At 45.3% G+C, this 19,505-nt stretch overlaps 1 protein-coding gene and 1 long non-coding RNA gene across 2 annotated transcripts in view; both read right to left on the bottom strand.

Annotated features, from left to right (window-relative positions):
- ASIC2 (acid sensing ion channel subunit 2) overlaps positions 1-19,505 on the bottom strand; it is a 1,206,384-nt gene that overhangs the window by 947,312 nt on the left and 239,567 nt on the right.
- On the bottom strand, positions 966-18,531 carry LOC132342985 (uncharacterized). Its single transcript, XR_009491614.1, has 2 exons — positions 18,308-18,531; positions 966-1,408 (listed from the first exon to the last, which is right to left on the bottom strand). It is a non-coding gene; the product is annotated as an uncharacterized lncRNA (long non-coding RNA).

The raw sequence follows: 19,505 nt of genomic DNA, 5'->3' as shown, positions 1-19,505 counted from the left end.
AAGGACAAACAGCATTTCTTCATCAGCTTTGTGCTGCTATGACACTGTAGAGCATCTGCTCTGTGGTGGCATTGAACAAATGAGTTTATATTGAACAAAACGTGTCTGTATACAGCTTTTTAAAATAGGCTTATAGTGACGTTAACTGGAAATCAAGTTTGAAGCCACTTACAACATACAAAAGGCAAGGCTGTAAAGTGGGAAAACCACATTTGCAATGCATGCATGCATACATGTTAAAGCATGCTGCATTTCAAACCCACCTCCTTGGAAAGTTACGCACTCCATCCAACAATATTGTTTTTGCTCCAGTGTATCTGAAATCGTAGTAACTCAGACGGTAAAGCGTCTGCCTACAATGCGGGAGACCCAGGTTCGATCCCTGGGTCGGGAAGATCCCCTGGAGAAGGAAATGGCAACCCACTCCAGTACTCTTGCCTGGAAAATCCCATGGACTGAGGAGCCTGGTAGGCTACAGTTCATGGGGTCGCAAAGAGTCAGACACGACTGAGCGAATTCACTTCACCTCACTTCACTTCACTTCATCTGAAATCCTAGTTTCACGGCTGTTGTCTGCTAGCTGAAGGGTTGGGCTGAGGTCTGACTGGGGTGGAGTGGTCTCACTGGGATGGGGGAGCCCACCCGTGGCTAGAATCTGGCCCTAGAGGTACAGCTGTACTTCTGGGAGGAAAGGGTCTGTTGAATGGATGATCATCTCAACTGGGAAAACAAGTCTGAGAGTGAGGATGGGCTGTGGAAGTGTATTGATTGACCCCAGGGGTGCCAGGGTGAAACTGAGAGCGGATGATGAATATAGGTTATTGGGACAGATAGGGTAATTCCAACTACTTATTCTCAAACCAGAGGAGTCAGTGACAGAAAAATGCTCTGGGTTCACAAGACGGTGACCCATTTTCCTTGCAACTATACAAAATACTGGCAGGCAGAGGGATTTCAAATCAGACGACATTTCATTTCATTTTATTCCCAATGGGGTGCCCTGCCCACATTTTTTATTATTATTATTTTTTTTAATTTTTATTTGAAAGATTTCTAAGATTACAGAGCAGTTACAAAAATAGTATAACCCTCATCTATACCCTTCACCCAGCTTCCTCCAAAGTTAACGACATACAGAACCACAGTACAAGGATCAAAACCAGGTAATCAACATTGGTGCAATACTATGCCTCAAATGCTAGACATCACTTGAATTAGATCCGTTTTCCTCTAGTATTTCTTTTTTCGGCCTCAGAATCCAACCTAAGATGCCACAATGCATTTAGTTGTTATATATCTCTTTAGTTTCTTCCGATCTGTAATCACTCCTTTTTCTTTCATGATCTTGGCCATGGAGATGAGTACTGGTCCGCTCTTTTAGAAAAGGTCTCTCAATTTTGTCTCCATTCTAAATGGAGAAAATACAAAACTGTTAACCCTTTTGCACTGTTGGTGGGACTGCAAATTGATACAGCCACAGTGGAGAACAGTATAGAGGTTCCTTAAAAAACTAAAAATAGAAATACGACATGACCCAGCAATCCCACTAACTGAGCATATACCCTGAGAAAACCATAATTCAAAAAGACACATGTACCCCAGTGTTCACTGCAGCACTGTTTACCGCAGCCAGGACCTGGAAGCAACCTAGATGCCCATCGGCAGATGAATGGATAAAGAAGATGCGGTGGTACATATATACAATGGAATATTCTTCGGCCATAAAAAGGAATGAAACTGGGTCATTTGTAGAGACATAGATGGAGCTAGGGTGTGTTATACAGAGTGAAGTAAGTCAGAAAGAGAAAAGCAAATGTTGTATATTAATGCACAGATATGGAATCTAGAAAAATGGTACAGACGAGCCTATTTGCAGGGCAGGAATAGAGACATAGATGCAGAGAATGGACAAGTGGGCACTGCAGGGAGGGGAAGGGGGGACAAACTGGGAGAGTGGAACTGACATATATACACCATCATGTGTAAAACAGATAGCTAGTGGCAAGCTGCTGTGCAGGGCACGGAGCTCAGCTCAGGGCTCTGTGATGACCTAGAAGGCTGGGAAGGAGACTCAAGAGGAAAGGGGATATAGGTATACTTATAACTGAGAAGGAAATGGCAACCCACTCCAGTATTCTTGCCTAGAGAATCCCATGGACAGAGGAGCCTGGCGGGCTACAGTCCCTGGGGTCACAAAGAGTTGGATGTGACTTAGTGACTAAACAACAATAGCTGACTCATGTTATTGTACAGCTGAAACTAACACAGCATTGTACTCCAATAAATTATACAGTAATTATACGCCAATAAAAAATACATAACCATTGACAGGTTATAGGCATATAACAACACTAGCTTCCATTTTTACAGTCACATCTTACTTTGGTTGACACAACTTACTCCCTTCCTCCAATGACTTTGTCTCCCTAATTCATATCCATTCCCTAAAGACGGAGAGTCTCAAGTTTGAAGAAGCAACAGGAGGCTGAGTCCAAGCTCTACAGAAACTCCCCAAAGAAAAGATGCAGAGAAAGTTTTCAGCTGAGGTAGCACCATCCAAGTATTTCACCTCTCTGCATCCTAACTCAGCCACATAATGGGGCGAGACCGCCGCCAGCTGTCAGCACCGAGGTGGGAGTAATGAGGCTGAAATTAGGGGTGGACCCCCAGAGCGAGCCTCAGGAAGACGTGAGAATCAAGCTAGTGTGGCTGAAGCCAGAGGATGTCCAGGCTCTGACACAGACAAAGCAGAAGGCAAGGCACTGCATCTGGGCAACGCGTGTGGGAGAATCAGAGCCGACAGAAAGGGGCCAGAAGTAGGAGGAGGACGCTGGAGATGTGACTCTGTGCACCACCTTTGGAGAAAGTCTAAGTCCCTCCTCCACAAGAGGGCCTGGGAGACCCAGCATCAGATACATAGAATGACTGTCTCACTTAGACTTCATATCCTGAAATCTGTGACCAGAATTCAATCACAGTGATATTCTATAATACACACTTCATATACAGATACCTTCATGTTATGTACATAAGGTTGTATCTTCCTGTTTCCCTACCCCCAGTACTTAATGTACTTCATACAATTGTGCAAGTTATAAACTTCAAAATTTCAGAGTTGTCTACAGGAATTGAGCCCTTCAGAGCTGGGCAGTGCACAACCTGTGCGACTGTACAAGGCAGTCTTTATCGGTGACTGAATGAATAAATGGTGCAGTCATTTATGGTGGGAGGGACAGTATTCTACCTTAATTTCTGGGAGTCTGATCACTGATCACGTGAACGCAGCAACCTCTTTTCCCCATGATGGTTACGTATTTCAAAAAGTTAACCAAAATGACACATGGTACTCAGCACATGGTCGACATCAGAAAATCCAGTTGCTTTCCTTTCCACAGCAGCCTCACCTCACGGTGATAAAATCCAAGTGCATTCTTCATGCGTAGGAAGGGAACAGAGCCAGTGTGTGTTCACCAACCAGTCAAGCCTGGGGAGGAAGGCAGCCATACCATCCCCTAGATGGAGTCTGCCCTCACTGGATCATCAAAGGAAGGTTACCAGTGGTTTGGTTTTTTTGCTTTGAATATTATTCCAGAGGATTTCTGCTGAGACACTCATGCCCCATGGAGCATGTGATTATAAGAATATATATCTAGTATAAACACCCATCTAGGTGCCCTTCCAAGACTAAGCCTGTACGTGCTCATTATAATAAATGTCCTACTGTGTATCATTTGTTATTGCTGGGGTGGGAGTGACAATTTAAATATCAACGGCATTATTTTGACTCATGATAGGTTTTAAAAAAAAAATCCCTATTAGGTTATTCATCAGCCTAGTGAAAAGTACTTAACCTCGGAACAGCAATGCTTGGTCTATTTCCATACAATTTCCTTACCAAAGCGCAATAAAGACTCACTAATAGACAGTTTTATCCATACCCAGTGAGGTGTAAGGCAGCCCAAAAGACGCTGGAGAAGATTACGGGGGAGGAATCTAGGGGATGAACCGCCCATGTAGCCGTTTAACTGGCATGTGGGCTGTGCTGGGAGCCACAGCGCACATCCACTCAGGAGGCAGTGAGCACCACGTCTCCCCCTTGAACCAGGCTGGGCTACAGACGGCAGGAGGTGATGCAAAGTCAGCTGGAGAGACAAGGAGATGGGCTCACATCCTGGTTTCAGGCTCTTTGTCTTTCGGTGCCTCCTTGATGCATCAGGCAAACCCAGAAAAAATCCAGGTGAGAGGGATAGCCTTTCTCAGGGGTGCCGCTGGGACCCCGCCCTCTCTTGAGCGCCTCTCATCTGCTGCCCCTTTTCCTCTTCTCTCTAGATTCCAGAGTCCTTGGTTTTGCACTTCAATCTCTGCATCTTTTAGTGGGGAGAGGGGCTCTCTTTTTCACAGTAAATGCCTCTCTCTGGCTCACTTATGCCTCTCCCTAGCCTCACTCCCTCCTAACGTGGCATCCTTCTGGGCTGGTAGCAGCAGTGGTAGCCACAGAAGACTTTGGAAAAAAGGGAAATTCCCTTCAACAGCCTCATCACTGTGGCTATTTCTCTTGACCCTGACCTCCCTCCTGGGAAGGGAAGATGCCATACAGAGATAGGGTGTCTGAGCTCTCACCTGGTCCTTTCCCAAAGGCAGTGTGGGTCATTCCTGGTCAGTTGCATTCTCCTATATAGGTCTCAGCTTCCTCCTGCAATTTCCCACCTCTTGGTCCCTTCTTTGTTTATGCAGTACCCACCCCACATCTGGAATCAAGCTTAGCCCTGGGGATCAAAATATGACTAAGACACAGTTCCCTCAAACACACATTTTAGTTGGGAAGACTGTTGAAAAAGTACTTAGCTAACTATGCGACAAGGTTGATGAAATGAGGGGAGCTGAACAGGCTCACCCCCAGAGTCCCCTGGAGTTCCAGTATTCTAATGAGGTAGCATTTCGACAATGTAACAAATGTTGTGATTCTGTTAAATAGAGGTGTAGTGATATCGACCTGGTTTCCGGTACTTGGTGAAATTGTCTTCGAGGCTTTGTTCCCATCAGCGGCCCTGCATTTCCAATCAGTAATATGATGTTTGCCTCGTGGATATAATAAGTTTCATCAGTCGTTCAATGACAATGATATTGTGAGTATGCTCACTCTAGTGATGGGTATGGGAGATTTGTTCAGTTGGCAACTGTTCTGATTTCCCTTCCATGTGTCTTTTTATTTTTTTTTAAAGAAAGCAGCAGTTTTTTCATCGTAAATTTGTTATGATACTGCTTCTGTTTTATGTTTTAGTTTTTTGGCCAGAAGGCATGTGGGATCTTTGCTCCCCCATCAGGGATCGAACCTGCACCCCCTGCATTGGAAGACAAAGTCTTCACCACGGACCACCAGGGGAGTCCCTCTTCTGTGTGTCTTTTGATCCTGCAGAAACTATGAAAGTTAAATCTGACATTTCCCAGACTCACTTGTGCCTAGGGATCTAACATGACCAGGTTCCTTTGATCAGATACACTTGGACGAGACCTAAGCTGGAATCTGAGTTCTCAGAAGAGAGGCAGGGGAGATTCACTGCAGCAGAAGGTCTGATTCTGAGAACTGGGAATTGTTTCTGAGGGCTTATCTTGTCCCTTCAGCCCCATCAATTATTGTGTAGGCCTCCTAAGACCAGTAATAAGTCCTTTTCCCTTCAACTACCCAGAGTTGTTTCTATTGAGTGCAACTAAGCCTTAACCAACACAGCACCTACAAGGAAAATACATCCAGCATAAGAGCATGGAATCCAGTTGACACTAAACTCTGGTGCATCCTGAAATGTACAGCTGCCCATTGACCTAATACCAGCACTGAAGAACTGATGTTTTCGAACTGTGGCATTGGGAAAGACTCTTGAGAGTCCCTTGGACTGCAAGGAGAGCAAACCAGTCAATCCTAAAGGAAATTAACCCTGAATATTCATTGGAAGGACTGATGCTGAAGCTGAAGCTCCAATACTTTGGCCACCTGATGTGAACAGCCAACTCATTGGAAAAGATCCTGATGCTGGGAAATATTGGAGGCAGGAGGGGAAGGGGACCACAGAGGATGAGATGATTGAATGGAATCACTGACTCAATGGATGTGAGTTTGAGCAAACTCCGAGAAATAAGGACAGGGAAGCCTGGCGTGCTGCAGTCCATGGTGTCACAGAGTCAGACAGGACTGAACAACTGAAAAACAGCAACAAAAAGAGGCTCCTAATTCTGAAGTTGTCTCTGCTCTAAAGCAGGCATCAAAATTTCAAAGAGGAATGTCTACTCGAGCAACGTGGACAGGATGATGCACCAATGTCAGTGACCAGCAGCTGTGGCTGGGGCCCGATAGGAACACCTGTGCTGGGCTGGGGTGGGTGCCAGGATTGTCCAGTCCCAGTCTAGGGACTAAGCAGGGCTCCCACAGTCAACACAAGACAACCACCCTCAGGGCTTTCTATCTGTGGGCAACAGGCTCCCAACCACCTGGCAGGATTCCTGAGGAGCCCATGTTTGGGGAAAAAAATGATTTCAATTCTTCAAGTAGCAGAATATAAGAGTAGAAATTTAGTCAGAACTGTTAAGATGCTGCCTTTTCCCCAAATTCATTAATTTCCAGGAGATTAATGTGAAATCCACATGAAGAAACAAACATCACAGCAAGCATCCTGCCACATTCTACATGAGATATTTGTCCATGTATAGCAGGCTACTCTGCTTGCATTCCCCATCCCCCAGGAGTCCCGGAATCATTTATATTTCAAAAATAATAAATAGGGAGAGAGGAAACTATATCCTTGACAAGGAAGCCTCCCTTCCCTTGGCCCATCTCCCAAGACCTTTGACTTTGCAAGAATATTTTAGCTTCAACCTTTCTCCTCAGTGCCGTAAACACAGCAGCAACAATTTATTCCTTTCCAGTAGCCATAAAAATTATCCCCCTTATTTCTCAAAATCATGGCAAATTAGCACCTTTGACCATCTTTTTCTTCGGCTCTGTCTCTCTCTCTCATGGTTGCAGACACATGAACAATTTATGATGGTCCATGGAGGGCTCTCCTTTCTTGCATGCTGATAGAAAATTCTAACTAGAGATCTCCATACTAATCTATCCTATGCTTATCTCAAGTCTGTAGAAATAAATCTAAAGTAGCATTTTCCAGAATGGGTTTTACAGCTCACTGGGTCTATGAAATGTTATTAGGTGTCCCCCCACATCAAGTATTTTGTAGTAAAACAAGTTTGGGAAGCACTATCTGCTTTAGATTTTGGAATAAATATTTGTATATTAAAGGGTCTGATAAATTCTATGGGCAAGAAAACCATGCAAATTTATACTTTGGTTTGCCCAGGATTTCTTAGTTTATTTAAACCCGGAAGAGATTTGTATTTGCTTCCCAGCTATTAAGATTCTATGCAACAGTGTTCTACAGGTACCAGTTTGGGTAAATGACAGCATTTCGGAACACAGTTGAATTTTACAGCCGAGGTTGGGCATGAGGTGAGATTCCAATTTCCCAAACACCTGCTGCTGGTGGATGAGACTTGGCCAGAAAGCTGGACTCTCAGCTCAGGAGTGGGGCTTGAGCTGGGTATGTTTCTCCTGTCTACTGCTGGTTCTAAGAAATACAGGCTGTTTACAATAGCCTAGGCATGGAAGCAACCTAAATGTCCAAAATCAGAGGAATGGATAAAGAAGATATGATACATATATATTACTCAGCCATTAAAAAGAATGAAATAATGCCATTCGCAGCAACGTGGATGGACATAGAGATTGTCATGCACAGTGAAGTAAGCCAGGCAGAGAAGGAGAAATATCATGTGGTATCCCTTATATGTAAAACAGAAACAGATTCACAGACTTAGAGAATGAACTTATAGCTGACGGTGGGGCGGGGGTGGGGAGAGGAGAGTGAGAGGAAAAAACAGTTAGGGAGCTTGGGATCGACACGGACACTCTGCTGTATTTAAAATGGATAGCCAACAAGGACCTACTATATAGCACAGGGAACTCTGCTCAATGTTATGTGGCAACCTGGATGGCAGGAGAGTTTCGAGGAGAATTGGTACATATGGCTGAGATGCTTTGCCCTGAAACTGTCAGGGCTCCTCTGGTGGCTCAGACTGTAAAGAATCTGTCTGCAATTCAGGAGACCTGGGTTCGATCCCTGGGTCAGGAAGATCCCCTGGAGGAGGGCATGGCAACCCACTCCTGCATTTTTGCCTGGAGAATCCCATGGACAGAGTAGGCTGGCGGACTACAGTCCATGGAGTTGCAAAGAGTCGGACACGACTGATTGACACACACGTCCCTTCACTTTGAAACGATTATAACAATGTTTATTGGCTATACTCCAATAAAAAATAAAAGGTTAAAAAAGAGAAAGAAGTGCAGGGCTAAATCTGCAGCTAGAGGTTCAATAATTAGGGCTCTGATGATAAGGAAGACTACAGAGCTGGCTATTCAAGTGTGGTCCCAGATCAGCATCACAACAAATACAGAGTCCCAGGCCTTACCCCAGACCTACCCAATCAGGATCTGCAGCTTAACAAGATTCCCGAGTGATCTGTATGCACATTACAATTTGAGAAGCACGGGTTAAGCTGTGGTTTTCCATCCTGCCTGCACTTTAGAATCATCTGGGGAGTTTCAAAGTATAGATCCCAGGGATCCATCCCCAGAGACTCTGATTCAGATGTTCTAAGGTGGGGCTCAGGCATCAGTGTTTTCTAAATCTCCCTACCATGCATCCACAGTTGAAATCCACTATTCTAACCTGCAGGAGTGCTGTGAGTAACAGGAGTAAGTTTAGGAGCCTCAGGAAACGCCAGAAGGACCACCACGTTCAGCCTTCCCTGCACTCCCTTCTCTTGATGGGATGGATGAGTGGTGTCTTTGGGACCTGTGGTTTTTGTTCCCCATGATTCCAGAACCACTGGAGGAACACTCCACAGCCTTCAGGGAGGAATCAGCACAGATGCTGTCAGGCACAAAAACCCCATTACCCTTCTGGGCTCAGTTACTATGGTGAGTTCTTCCCAAAGTGTTCTAGGGACTGAGCCGTCACGTCTTCTCTGGGTCACGGCCTTTCGCCACAACAATTTCCTTATAGGCAGAAATGCTCATGAACGTCAGTGACAGCCACCTTTCACCCATTTGCTGTCACAGCAAAGGTGGTTGTCACTGACATGTCATGACAGATGACATTCTGTCATCCCTACAGAATGTTTTTCCCCTATGAGCTGGCTGCAGCCATCCAGAGCTCTTCAATTGGGTAGAGAATCTTGAGTTAGAGAGAACTTCAGAAAGAGGAATTATCCCAAAGGTGCACAGGCTCAGTCCCATCACTGAACATGGATGTTTCTTATGGGGAGGAAAACAGTTACGTATATTAAGCACTAATTCCACATAGCAGGCAGTTTGCTTGAGCTGTCTACTTAAAGAGAGTCTTTTTCACCAGGAGGTAACTATTAGCATTCCCTTCTTTGAGAGAGGAAACCACGATTCCTGGAAGGTAAATGTTTTCCTAACAATTAAGCACTACAGCTTGGGACTGGAACTCAAGCCGGGCTAACCCTACAGGCCCTGCTTTTTTCTAGTGTACCACTGCCCAGGGCCTTCAGAAAGCTCTGTCCCTAACAGATACTCAGACCAGTCCTGGTTCAGACTCAAGGCAGCCATGACTGATTCCACATTGCACCAACCCCCGTGACGTTCTGTCCTGCATCACAGCTCATCCTCTGCTCCTGGCTTCAGAGACACAAACTGACACAGATAAGGAGTGCTCAGCGCCTGCACTTCAGAGTGATGTGTGAGGACAGATAACATGTAAAGTAGGACATTGGAGAGGGTGACATTCAAATGCGGGGTGTGAGCTTGTAAATACAGGGTTTACTCAACCATCCATCACCTTGCAACCGCACATCGGAGAACGGTGATTGTTAGAGTCATGTCCTAGAGCCAGTTCCCACCCTGCTGGGGCAGGGGAAAAAAATCTGGTCTACCATCAAAGGGAGAAATGAACCAGGACAGGTCTCAGAGGGTGGACACAGGCTGATGCTCAGAAAAGAGGCTGACACTTGGCTGACATCCGCTCCCTGGTCATGTACCTGGGATGCCTTCTCAACCATGAAACCTCTGGTATCCTGCAAGGTTCATCCAGTAAAGCTGCGGCTGCCCATCCATGCTAAGCAAATATTTCTTCTTAACATTCTGGGCAACCCAGGAGAGGTATTGCTATGATGAAAATCCATGTGTTCTGAGGCAGAATAGATGTTCCTTCTCCATGTGGGTGAGACCTATCAGTATTTGAATAGGTTCAAGGTGGAGACACAAAAGCTGCCTCCCTCATTGCATGTTCTATAAACACCTGGGAGTATATTAGATCATGCTGTTGGCAAAACAGCATCCTGAGGCTTTGGTTTCATTTACCCTTTCCTATGGGGCTGCTGGAATGGAATTATCTTACAGGACATGAAATTTCTATAGGACTTTACATCATTTGGATAAAAAACAGATCTATAATCACCTCTGTGGCCTTGGTTTCAAGACTTGCTAGTATCTTGATGGGGAGGCTGCTGGGGACAGGAAGGTCATTTCACACTGGCTGGGGCTGTGGATCGAGTGACTGCCTGGCCAGCAGGCCCTGCCTTCTAAATGATAGAATCCATGATATAAGCCTAAGCTGGGGGACCACTGGCCTGATGGATGTTCAGGGATGTCTGATCTCTAGTGCAGTGTCTCTCCAATCAGGTGGAAGATGCTCTCTTAATTTTAGGTTCCATCTAAGATGTAATCAACTCCCACCAAAAGTTGGGTACACAGAGGGACTCCCTTGGTGGTCCAGTGGCTAAGACTGTGCTCCCACTGCAGGGGGCTTTGACTCCTGGTCAGGGGACTAGAAACCACATCCCGCAACTAAGACCCAATGCAGTCAAATAAATACATCAATATATATAAAGAGTTGGGTACACAGAGCTAAGATCTGGTCCTTGGGGGAGGAGGCTGCCTTAGATGAGGGATCAGGTTCTGACCCAACAAGCTAGGAATCACGGCAGTGAGAATGGCAGTAAGTCAGGAACCCCAGAATCAGAAGCCACACAAAGGCTGATGAAATGTGGTCTACAGCCCAGCAGGCCCAAGGATACTGGGGGTCAGATAGTAAGAATAACTGCAGCTCAATCCCATGAGAAAGTGGGGCTTCTTAGGCTCTGTTTTCTTTGTAGTATTGGCCCCTTCCTCTGAGCCAAGTTGGGGAAAGCAGAGGTTGGCAACCTCACTGTGCAGTTGCCTTCAAGGAGCCCCTCACTCCTCCCATCTGATCATCTCAGCCTGCCTCTCGGTGGTCTCTGACCATGACCCCTCCGTGGTCCACTCTGCTTCCCACTGTGACCTGTCACTCATTCTCTCCCTTGGTCCCACGTGTCACCCCTGTCTCCTGGGAGCATGCCAGGCTCGTCCCAGGGCTCTCAAAGCCTTCATTCCTATTGTTTCTTTGTCTTGAATTATTTTATTTCTTCTGAATGCCTCCCCAGGTTGCATATCTCCAAGGCAACATGGAGATCCATCTCTTCCATAAACCCTCTGCCATCTGCTGCAGCTGACTGACCACTTCCTCATACCCCTAAGTGACCATGGTGTCTTCAAAGTGTGCCCTAAAATTTAGAGTTTAATTCCACACTGTCTTTCATATCATTGTAGGGTCCTATTTGATGTCATCCTTCTCATTTGGCTCAACTTGACAAGCATGTATTGGCTATCACGAATCAACCAGGCACATTGTGCTGGAAACTTGAGTATAAGACAAGGGGTCCTTGCGAACAAGAAAATACTACCTACTTAGTGCAGGACACTGTGTTGACACCCTCTGCATGCACTGGTCTTGCCCTTCACAGTGAATTTTAAACTTCCGTTGCAGTAGATTTTGCTAGCATGCACTCAACACTAGGCTTTCATAGGCACTATTGAGAAAATTTCCATCATCCAGGTTATTCTTTACAGTGGTCCAGTGTGCATAACTGCCTTCCATCACACTCTATCCTAACACCTCTTCTTAGAAAGTCTGCCCACACACCCTTCTCAGAGCTTCTGACTCCATGGCCACATTGAGTGGGCAGTGGGCCACATGGTTTGTCCAATGTCCTGACCAAAGCGGGGTCAATCAGATCCTCCTTCTTTGGTATTTGTCATCCAGACTCAAAAATTTCAATGACTGTTGCACTTGTGATGATATGGACTCAGAGGCAGTGTACCATGATGGATTATCTATTTCCTACCCTGTATAAAGAGAAGGAAAGAGACAGAGACAGAGAGAGATAGATACAAATTAAGCAAATACCTGGAGAAAAGCAGAGAGAGAGAAAAAGAGAAGGTGAGAAAGAACTAGAGAGAGAAAGAGAAGGAGGGAGACACAGAGAGAGAAATGCAGAGATTGAGATAGACTAGCAAACTCCATTCCTAATAGCATCTCAGTTCCTGATTCCAAGCCCCACAAAACTAGCAGTACTTCCGGCCTATGTTCCTTGAGACACACACCACTATATCCTCCCAACGGTTTCTGATTTAATGAAATTGGCTTCAGTGGACGACTTCTACCAGCAACCACACACACTGGCTAAGATGCACTATGAGAAATATTATTATTTCATTTCACAGATTAAAAAGCTAAGCCTTAGAGAGTTCTGTTGTCTTCAATCAATGGTTGGACCTGGGCATTGAAAACAGGCCTTTGGATGCTACTGTACCATCTTATGTTCAAAACCTAACCCAGAGTTAAACACTAGGAGGATCTCAGTGAAGGCTTCCCTGGTAGCTCAGCTGGTAAAGAATCTGCCTGCAATTCAGGAGACCCTGGTTCAATTCCTGGATTGGGAAGATATCCTGGAGAAGGGATAGGAGACCATCTCCAGTATTCTTAAACTTCCCTGGGGGCTCAGCTGGTAAAGAATACACCTGCAATGCGGGAGACCTGGGTTCGATCGTTGGGTTGAAAAGATCCCCTGGAGGAGGCCATGGCAACTCACACCAGTATTCTTGCCTGGAGAATCCCCATGGACAGAGGAGCCTGGCAGGCTACAGTCCATGGGGTGGCAAAGAGTTGGATATGACTGAGCGACTAAGCACAGCACGTAGCTCAGGATCTCAGTGAATGCTTATTTATGCGTGGTAAAATTCTCTAGTGAAATGGTCTTGGTCATCCCAGCCCTTGCCCCTTATTCCTTCCACCCTTCTCCCCACTGCTTACCTGTCTGCCCCCTTAGTCATTTTCTCAGTTTAGAATCAGCTTTGAGTCACAGAAAGAGCGCACAGATGCGCTGCTGAATGGGGAGCCTGGAGATCGCGTTACCATTTGACAGTACCACTGGGGGTTGCCAATGGTTTGTCTCCGACAATTTCCCCCAATGCCCTCCTTACATAATTGGATAATTGGGATAGGCAGCTAAAGGCAGATGTATCCCCACACCTCGGAAAACATTAATCAAGAGAACAGCGGTGTTGTCTGCATTCTTGGCAGTTTATTACAATTTCTATAACAAGAGGAGCTGTGGGTATGTAAGGCATTATCTTCTCTCGTCGTTTCTAACAAAATATCCCTGAACAGCAGGCCCACAAGGACAAGGTAAGGCCATTCTCCATTCCAAATAACATATACTTCTTTGAAAATAAAAGAAGCAATTTAAGCATTTGGGCTTCCTGGAGTGAGTTGGCAGGCGCACTTCTCATCTTGCAGATGCCTTCAGGTGAAGGTGTTTTAATAAGAGAGAAAGTGTGAAGAAGATCGCGGGAACTCGCCAGAGGCAGAGAGGAACCACGGAGCGTGGGGTGTGGAGCCCACAGGCTGGAGAGAGGTGAGGGAGGGGGCAGGCGTGGGCGGATGTGCTTGGGGAGAAATGTTTTGCTTCTGCTCAGACACATATCATGTCACCCAAAGCCCCCAGGAGAGTCCTATTACTGACAATCAAGAACTGAAGAATTTAATTCTATTTGTTTCACTTCTTTACAGTTAGTAAGAGTGTGTGGAAGTGATTATTATATAATTTGCAGGGAATGCATTTCCTAAATTAGTGTACCTTTTGAGAACCTACACTCTAAGTAATCATTGGAAAAGACCCTAATGCTGGGAAAGATTGAAGGCGGGAGAAGGGGATGACGGAGGATGAGGTGGTTGGATGGCATCACTGACTCAATGGACATGAGTTTGGGTAAACTCTGAGAGTTGGTGATGGACAGGGAGGCCTGGCGTGCTGCAGTCCATGGGGTCGAAAATGGTTGGACATGACTGAGCAACTGAACACTCTAATTAAAGGACATGGACCAATGGAGGCTGCGTTTCTTTGAAATGATGGATAGATTTCTTTCATCCACTGCAGAATCAATCCAATGCAGTGGTTCTAGAGCTGGGCTGTTTGGAGTTGAACCTTAGTTCACCTACATGCTGATCATGTGATCCTGAGAAAATTATGCAGTCTCTCTGGATCTCAGTTTCTTCTTCAGTAATCTAAGGGTGAGAGTGGCCTAAGCCTCATGGAATTGTTATGAATGTTGAATGAGTTAATGCCCACGAAGTGCTAAGAACAGTGCTTGGCGTGAAGATGAGTCTAATAAATGTTACCTAGTATTATTCAAAGGAGTTTTAGGGATGCCAGCTACATATCCTCTGCCCAGAATGCAGAGAGGAATAAGGAGAAGAATCTGCCCTCAGAGCATCCCTATTCTAGATGGCTGATAGACACGCAAAAATAACAAGATACCACAATTATCATGCACTGGATTTAACGATACAGGTGCTGCTATTACCTATCAGGCTTAGAGAGGTTAAACAACTGGCCCAAGGTCACACAGCTAAAAATAAGTGGGACAGCCAGGGTGCAAACCCAAACCCACAGGGTACCATCACCTGGCCTCTTAACTACTTATTCTTAGTGTGACTATCACTTCATCAGAAAATATTTACATTATTCTTCCATTAATATGATGCAACTGTCCCATCCCAGAGTTAGCTCTTCTTCCTCAAAGAATACCATTCTCCTTTCACTCAGGAAACTGATCACAATTTTAATTGCATTTTTTATTGCTTGTCTTCCCCCCGGACTATACATTCCAAGTGGGCAGGGATAGATCATCTGTTATATTTATCATTACCTACTTAGCAACCAGCACAGAGCCTGGCATGCAGTAGGAACTCCATAAATGCCACTGGATAATCAGCTGTGATAGACAGCTTCTCTGAAAATAAACAGAAAGCTGTGCTATCTTCCTAAGTGCTATAACAAGGATATGAAGAAAACACGTGGTTTTTTTTCCTTCAGAGAATTAATGAAGGCTTCTCCAGGGAGGTGAATCTAGATCTGGACTGGATCTAGAAGGATGAGGGGGGTGGGTCAGGTGGAGAGGAGGTGGAGGCTATTCTGAGCATATGCAAATGTATGTCCATGGGCAAAACCTCAGATAGCTGAGAAAGCCCTGACAAGGGAAGAGAAAATGCCAACAATGTGTTTGGCATCCATGCTCACTGGTCCAGTAGCACCCAGAATGAGTGCCTGTTGGCAAAGTTATAATGCATTCCCCACATGAGGCTAAGTTTCCACATACACACACACACACACACACACACACACAAAAGCTCTTTGAGGATCAGTTTGAGGGAGAATGAAAAAAGGAAGATGCCTTCCTTTACCATCCAAAGAGAGAGAGCGAGGTTAGCACTTTGATTGGGAAGTGCAGTTTAATCTACAAACGGGCATACCAGTTAGAATTCAGTTGGCTGAAAGGAGAAGGAATCCCCACACTTATGGGTGTTGACACAGGGTGGACACTGCCTCCCTCCTGTCCAAGCTCAGGCGTAGGCAATATAGGGCCATCTAGTCCCCAGGGACCAAACACCATCCTGGTCCTCATAGTGAAGGATGTGCTCTGTTCATTGCTCCAGTGCTCCAAGAAGACAGGTGAAGAAGGTGGGGGAAAACGTAGCTTCTGAAACTCTTCTGCTTACATTCCATTGGCCAGACCTAGGCATATGGTCATACCTGTCTACAACAGGGTGCTGAGAAATGTGGTCTTAGGGTATGCAAGAGATCGCGTGTCCAGCTAAAACCCACAGGCCCTAGAGAGAACTAGAACAGATACTAGGGTGGACCACTGGCAGCAATCTCTGCCCAAAGCAGATCCAGCTTTTTTATGACTTCACCTTGCCCTTGGCACGTGCGGTGCAGTCACTACCTGGACCGAGGGTTAATGTATGCTCACATGTTTACACTTAGCAGAATCTCATGCCACGCCATCATTTCAAATATTGAAAACTGTAGGGCCCTGTGTTCCAATAAAACTTTATACGGAATTTTGTTATGCTACATGCTTGAACACATATTTCTCTACTGAAATCAGAAGTAGGAAGGATCCAGCATCACCTAGCATCTCCATCCCTAGACAGTGGTCCTTCCTTCAGGGCCCTGGAATCACAGCATGGCAACCTGCCACTTAAGGCAACTGTTAGAGAAACTACAGACTGGCATCAGTGCTTTTAAAATTACATCTAATTGCTCTACCTTTTTGATAGTACGTCTAGATTGTCATCTTTCTAAGCCAGAGCAAATGCGTGCCCCTTCCCCTAGATTTTCACCAGTTCTCACAGATTTCTGAGTTTCTTTACTGGGACTTGTGGAGAGCCAAAACAATTTGGCACCTTAAAGGTTTTAGAGGGATGAAATGAGATGGTGTGTAAAGAGCTTAGCACAGCCCCTGGCATGTAATACGTTTCCCCAAAAGTGTTAACTATAATAATTTCTCAAAATTTATTCTGTTTAGGTAATAATGCAAATTTTACCATATATTTTACTGAAATGTCTTAGTCATAAAATGATTGTGTCTATTCCACGTCAAGACCCACATTGTGACTGATAACATACATTTTGTTTTTAAATTAAATTCTTCAACAAGGGACTTCTCTTGATTCTTAACTTCAGCTATTCTGTTTACAATGGCATCAAAAGGGGAAAATCTTTCCTTTTTAACCCAGCCCAATTCTCCTGAATCTTCTTCTATGATAAACTGAATTCTAGGGCATTATTACCATCAGCCCAAACTACCAAACTCTGTCTATTTAACAAATCTGAAACAGTTATCTCCTTCCTTCTTAATAATTAGACAAGATTCCCAAATAAACCACATGTGGATTCCTTTTCATATTTATCATAAAAATAGCATTTTGTCTTATTCTTCATGCTTAAGAAGTTCTTGGAGCCAACGATTATATAAATAAAATGATTAAATGTTAGGCAGATTTCAGACACCCAAAAAATGGCAACTCTCATCCCCATGTTGTAATTGCTGATAATGGTACTTTTTATACTTATTGAGCACCTGCAACGTGCCACTCTAGGCTTGGTGGTTAATACACATCATGTCATTTAATCCTGCGAACAATCCCACGAGAGAGATATCATTAGCTTGATTTTATAAAAAAGGAAACTAAAGCTCAGAGATAGGGTTGGGTTTTCTAGAAAACTGAGCCGGAGGCTAAGCTTACTTGCTAGCACTGTGCATACTGAGTGGGGAGCACAAGTTCAGGGAAGCATGGAAGAGGGAGAAGGGAGGTGAGGAAGGTAGCGAAGGAGGCAGGTCCCAGGTGGTGCATAGTAGAGCTGCAGAAACATCACAAGGAGGCCCAGTTGTTTGGGCCACCATATGAGGTGGCTCGAGAGAAGCTGTGGATGGCCTCTGCACGTGGGCAGGACAACAGGCAGCTTGCTGGCAGACTTCTTTCAGTCTCCTATCGCTCTGCAAGTTGGCCCCAGAGGGTGTTAACTCCTCCGTCCTTTCCCATTATGTTATCCAGTCTCTCTGAGCAGCCAGCGGGAGGCCAGAGCCTCTGTGCGGTCTGGTTGAGTTGGACCTAGATTCTTGATGTCTGTGGCCTCCTCCATGTCAAGGAGACCCCGACAAAGCCCAGCTCCTGGTCCCAGAGGAGGATCGGTCAAAATGTGGGATTTGGAAATCAGGAGATGGTGATGGTGAACAGCATCACTGAGCTAAATGGTTAACAGGATTCATCTAACAGAGAAGCAAAAAAAAAAAAAAAAATGATGGAGAACAAGGATATCTGGGGCCAAACGGATGCAGGGTGGCACATAAATGGCACCCAGGAACTTCCTTGGAGGTCCCAGTGGCTGGGACTCCACACTTTCACAGCTGAGGCTGTGAGTTCAGTCACTGGTCAAGGAACTAAGATCCCACCAGCCACACGGTACAGCCACAAAAACAAACAAAAAAAATGGCATCCAATATATCCAGAGAGCTGGAGTCACTTACCCAGGGTTACACAGCCATGGCAGTCGGCATTCAAACTGAGGCCAGTCTTACCCCCAAAACACTAATTTTCCCACGATACCCGGATGTCATGCTCTGCTGAGATTTCAAGACGTTCAAAGAGGGAGCCATGGTTTTCAGAGCTGTCTGGTTCATGGCCATGAGCAGATAAATATTTATCAAGCAGTCATGGGAGATCTGTCAACAAGAATGCCCATAGGCTTATGTCGTCCTTTTCTGTATCCTAGGAACAGACACTTCCGGAAGGCATGAGCCACTGTGCTTAGAACACTTCATATGATCTGCTGTGCCTGTCTTAACCCAGCCCAAAAGGTTGGCACCAAGCTAAACAGCGGCATTGGCAGGTAGCACGTGAGTGGCCACTTCTCTGCCCTCACCCCTGCCTGCCAGATGCCAAAGGCAACAGTGATGAAATCAAGTGGGTCCGTTTCCTTGGGGTGGGGGGACGGACAGCCATGTGCTCCACAGGAAACAGTGTGGGTGAGTGACGGGTGAGGCTGCGCAAAGCTGAGACTTCTGTTCCAGATGCTGACTCTCAAGTGTGCCCTGCGTTAAGAAAGCCTATCATACATAAAACAGATGACTAGTGGGAAGCTGCTATTTAACACAGGGAGCCCAGCCTGGTGCTCTGTGATGACCTAGAGGGATGGAGTGGGGTGGGGGAGGTTCAAGGGGGAGGTTCAAGAGGGAGGGGGGATAAATATATATATATATATAATTATGACTGATTTGTTCTGGTGTACGGCAGAGACTGCCACAACACTGTAAAGCAATTATCCTCCAACACATTAAAAAAAAAAAAATGAAACCAGCCAAAGGGGAGGGAAGGATTGGGAGTTTGGGATTAGCTGATGCAAACTCATATATAGGGTGAATAAACAACAATGTCCTACTGTGTAGCACAGGGAACCATACTCAATATCCTGTGTAAAACCATAATGGAAAAGAATATGAAAAAGTAGATATATCTACAACTGGGTCACTTTGCTGAACAGCAGAAATTAACACATTGCAAGTCATCTATACTTAAATAAATTTTTTTTGAAAAGAAGAAAGCCCACTGTTCACCAGGAGCTTCCTTGTGTTCTTCTGTATTCCACCTCCAACCCCCTCTCCTCTCTAGGGCTGTTTCCACTCTAGCTCCTACAGAACTCCTTCCACTGCAGTCCTGGTGGCTCTC

This window comes from Bos taurus, chromosome 19 (assembly GCF_002263795.3).
Source record: "Bos taurus isolate L1 Dominette 01449 registration number 42190680 breed Hereford chromosome 19, ARS-UCD2.0, whole genome shotgun sequence".
In the NCBI taxonomy this organism is placed as follows: Eukaryota; Metazoa; Chordata; class Mammalia; order Artiodactyla; family Bovidae; genus Bos; species Bos taurus.
This window is presented reverse-complemented; position numbering and strand designations above follow the sequence as displayed.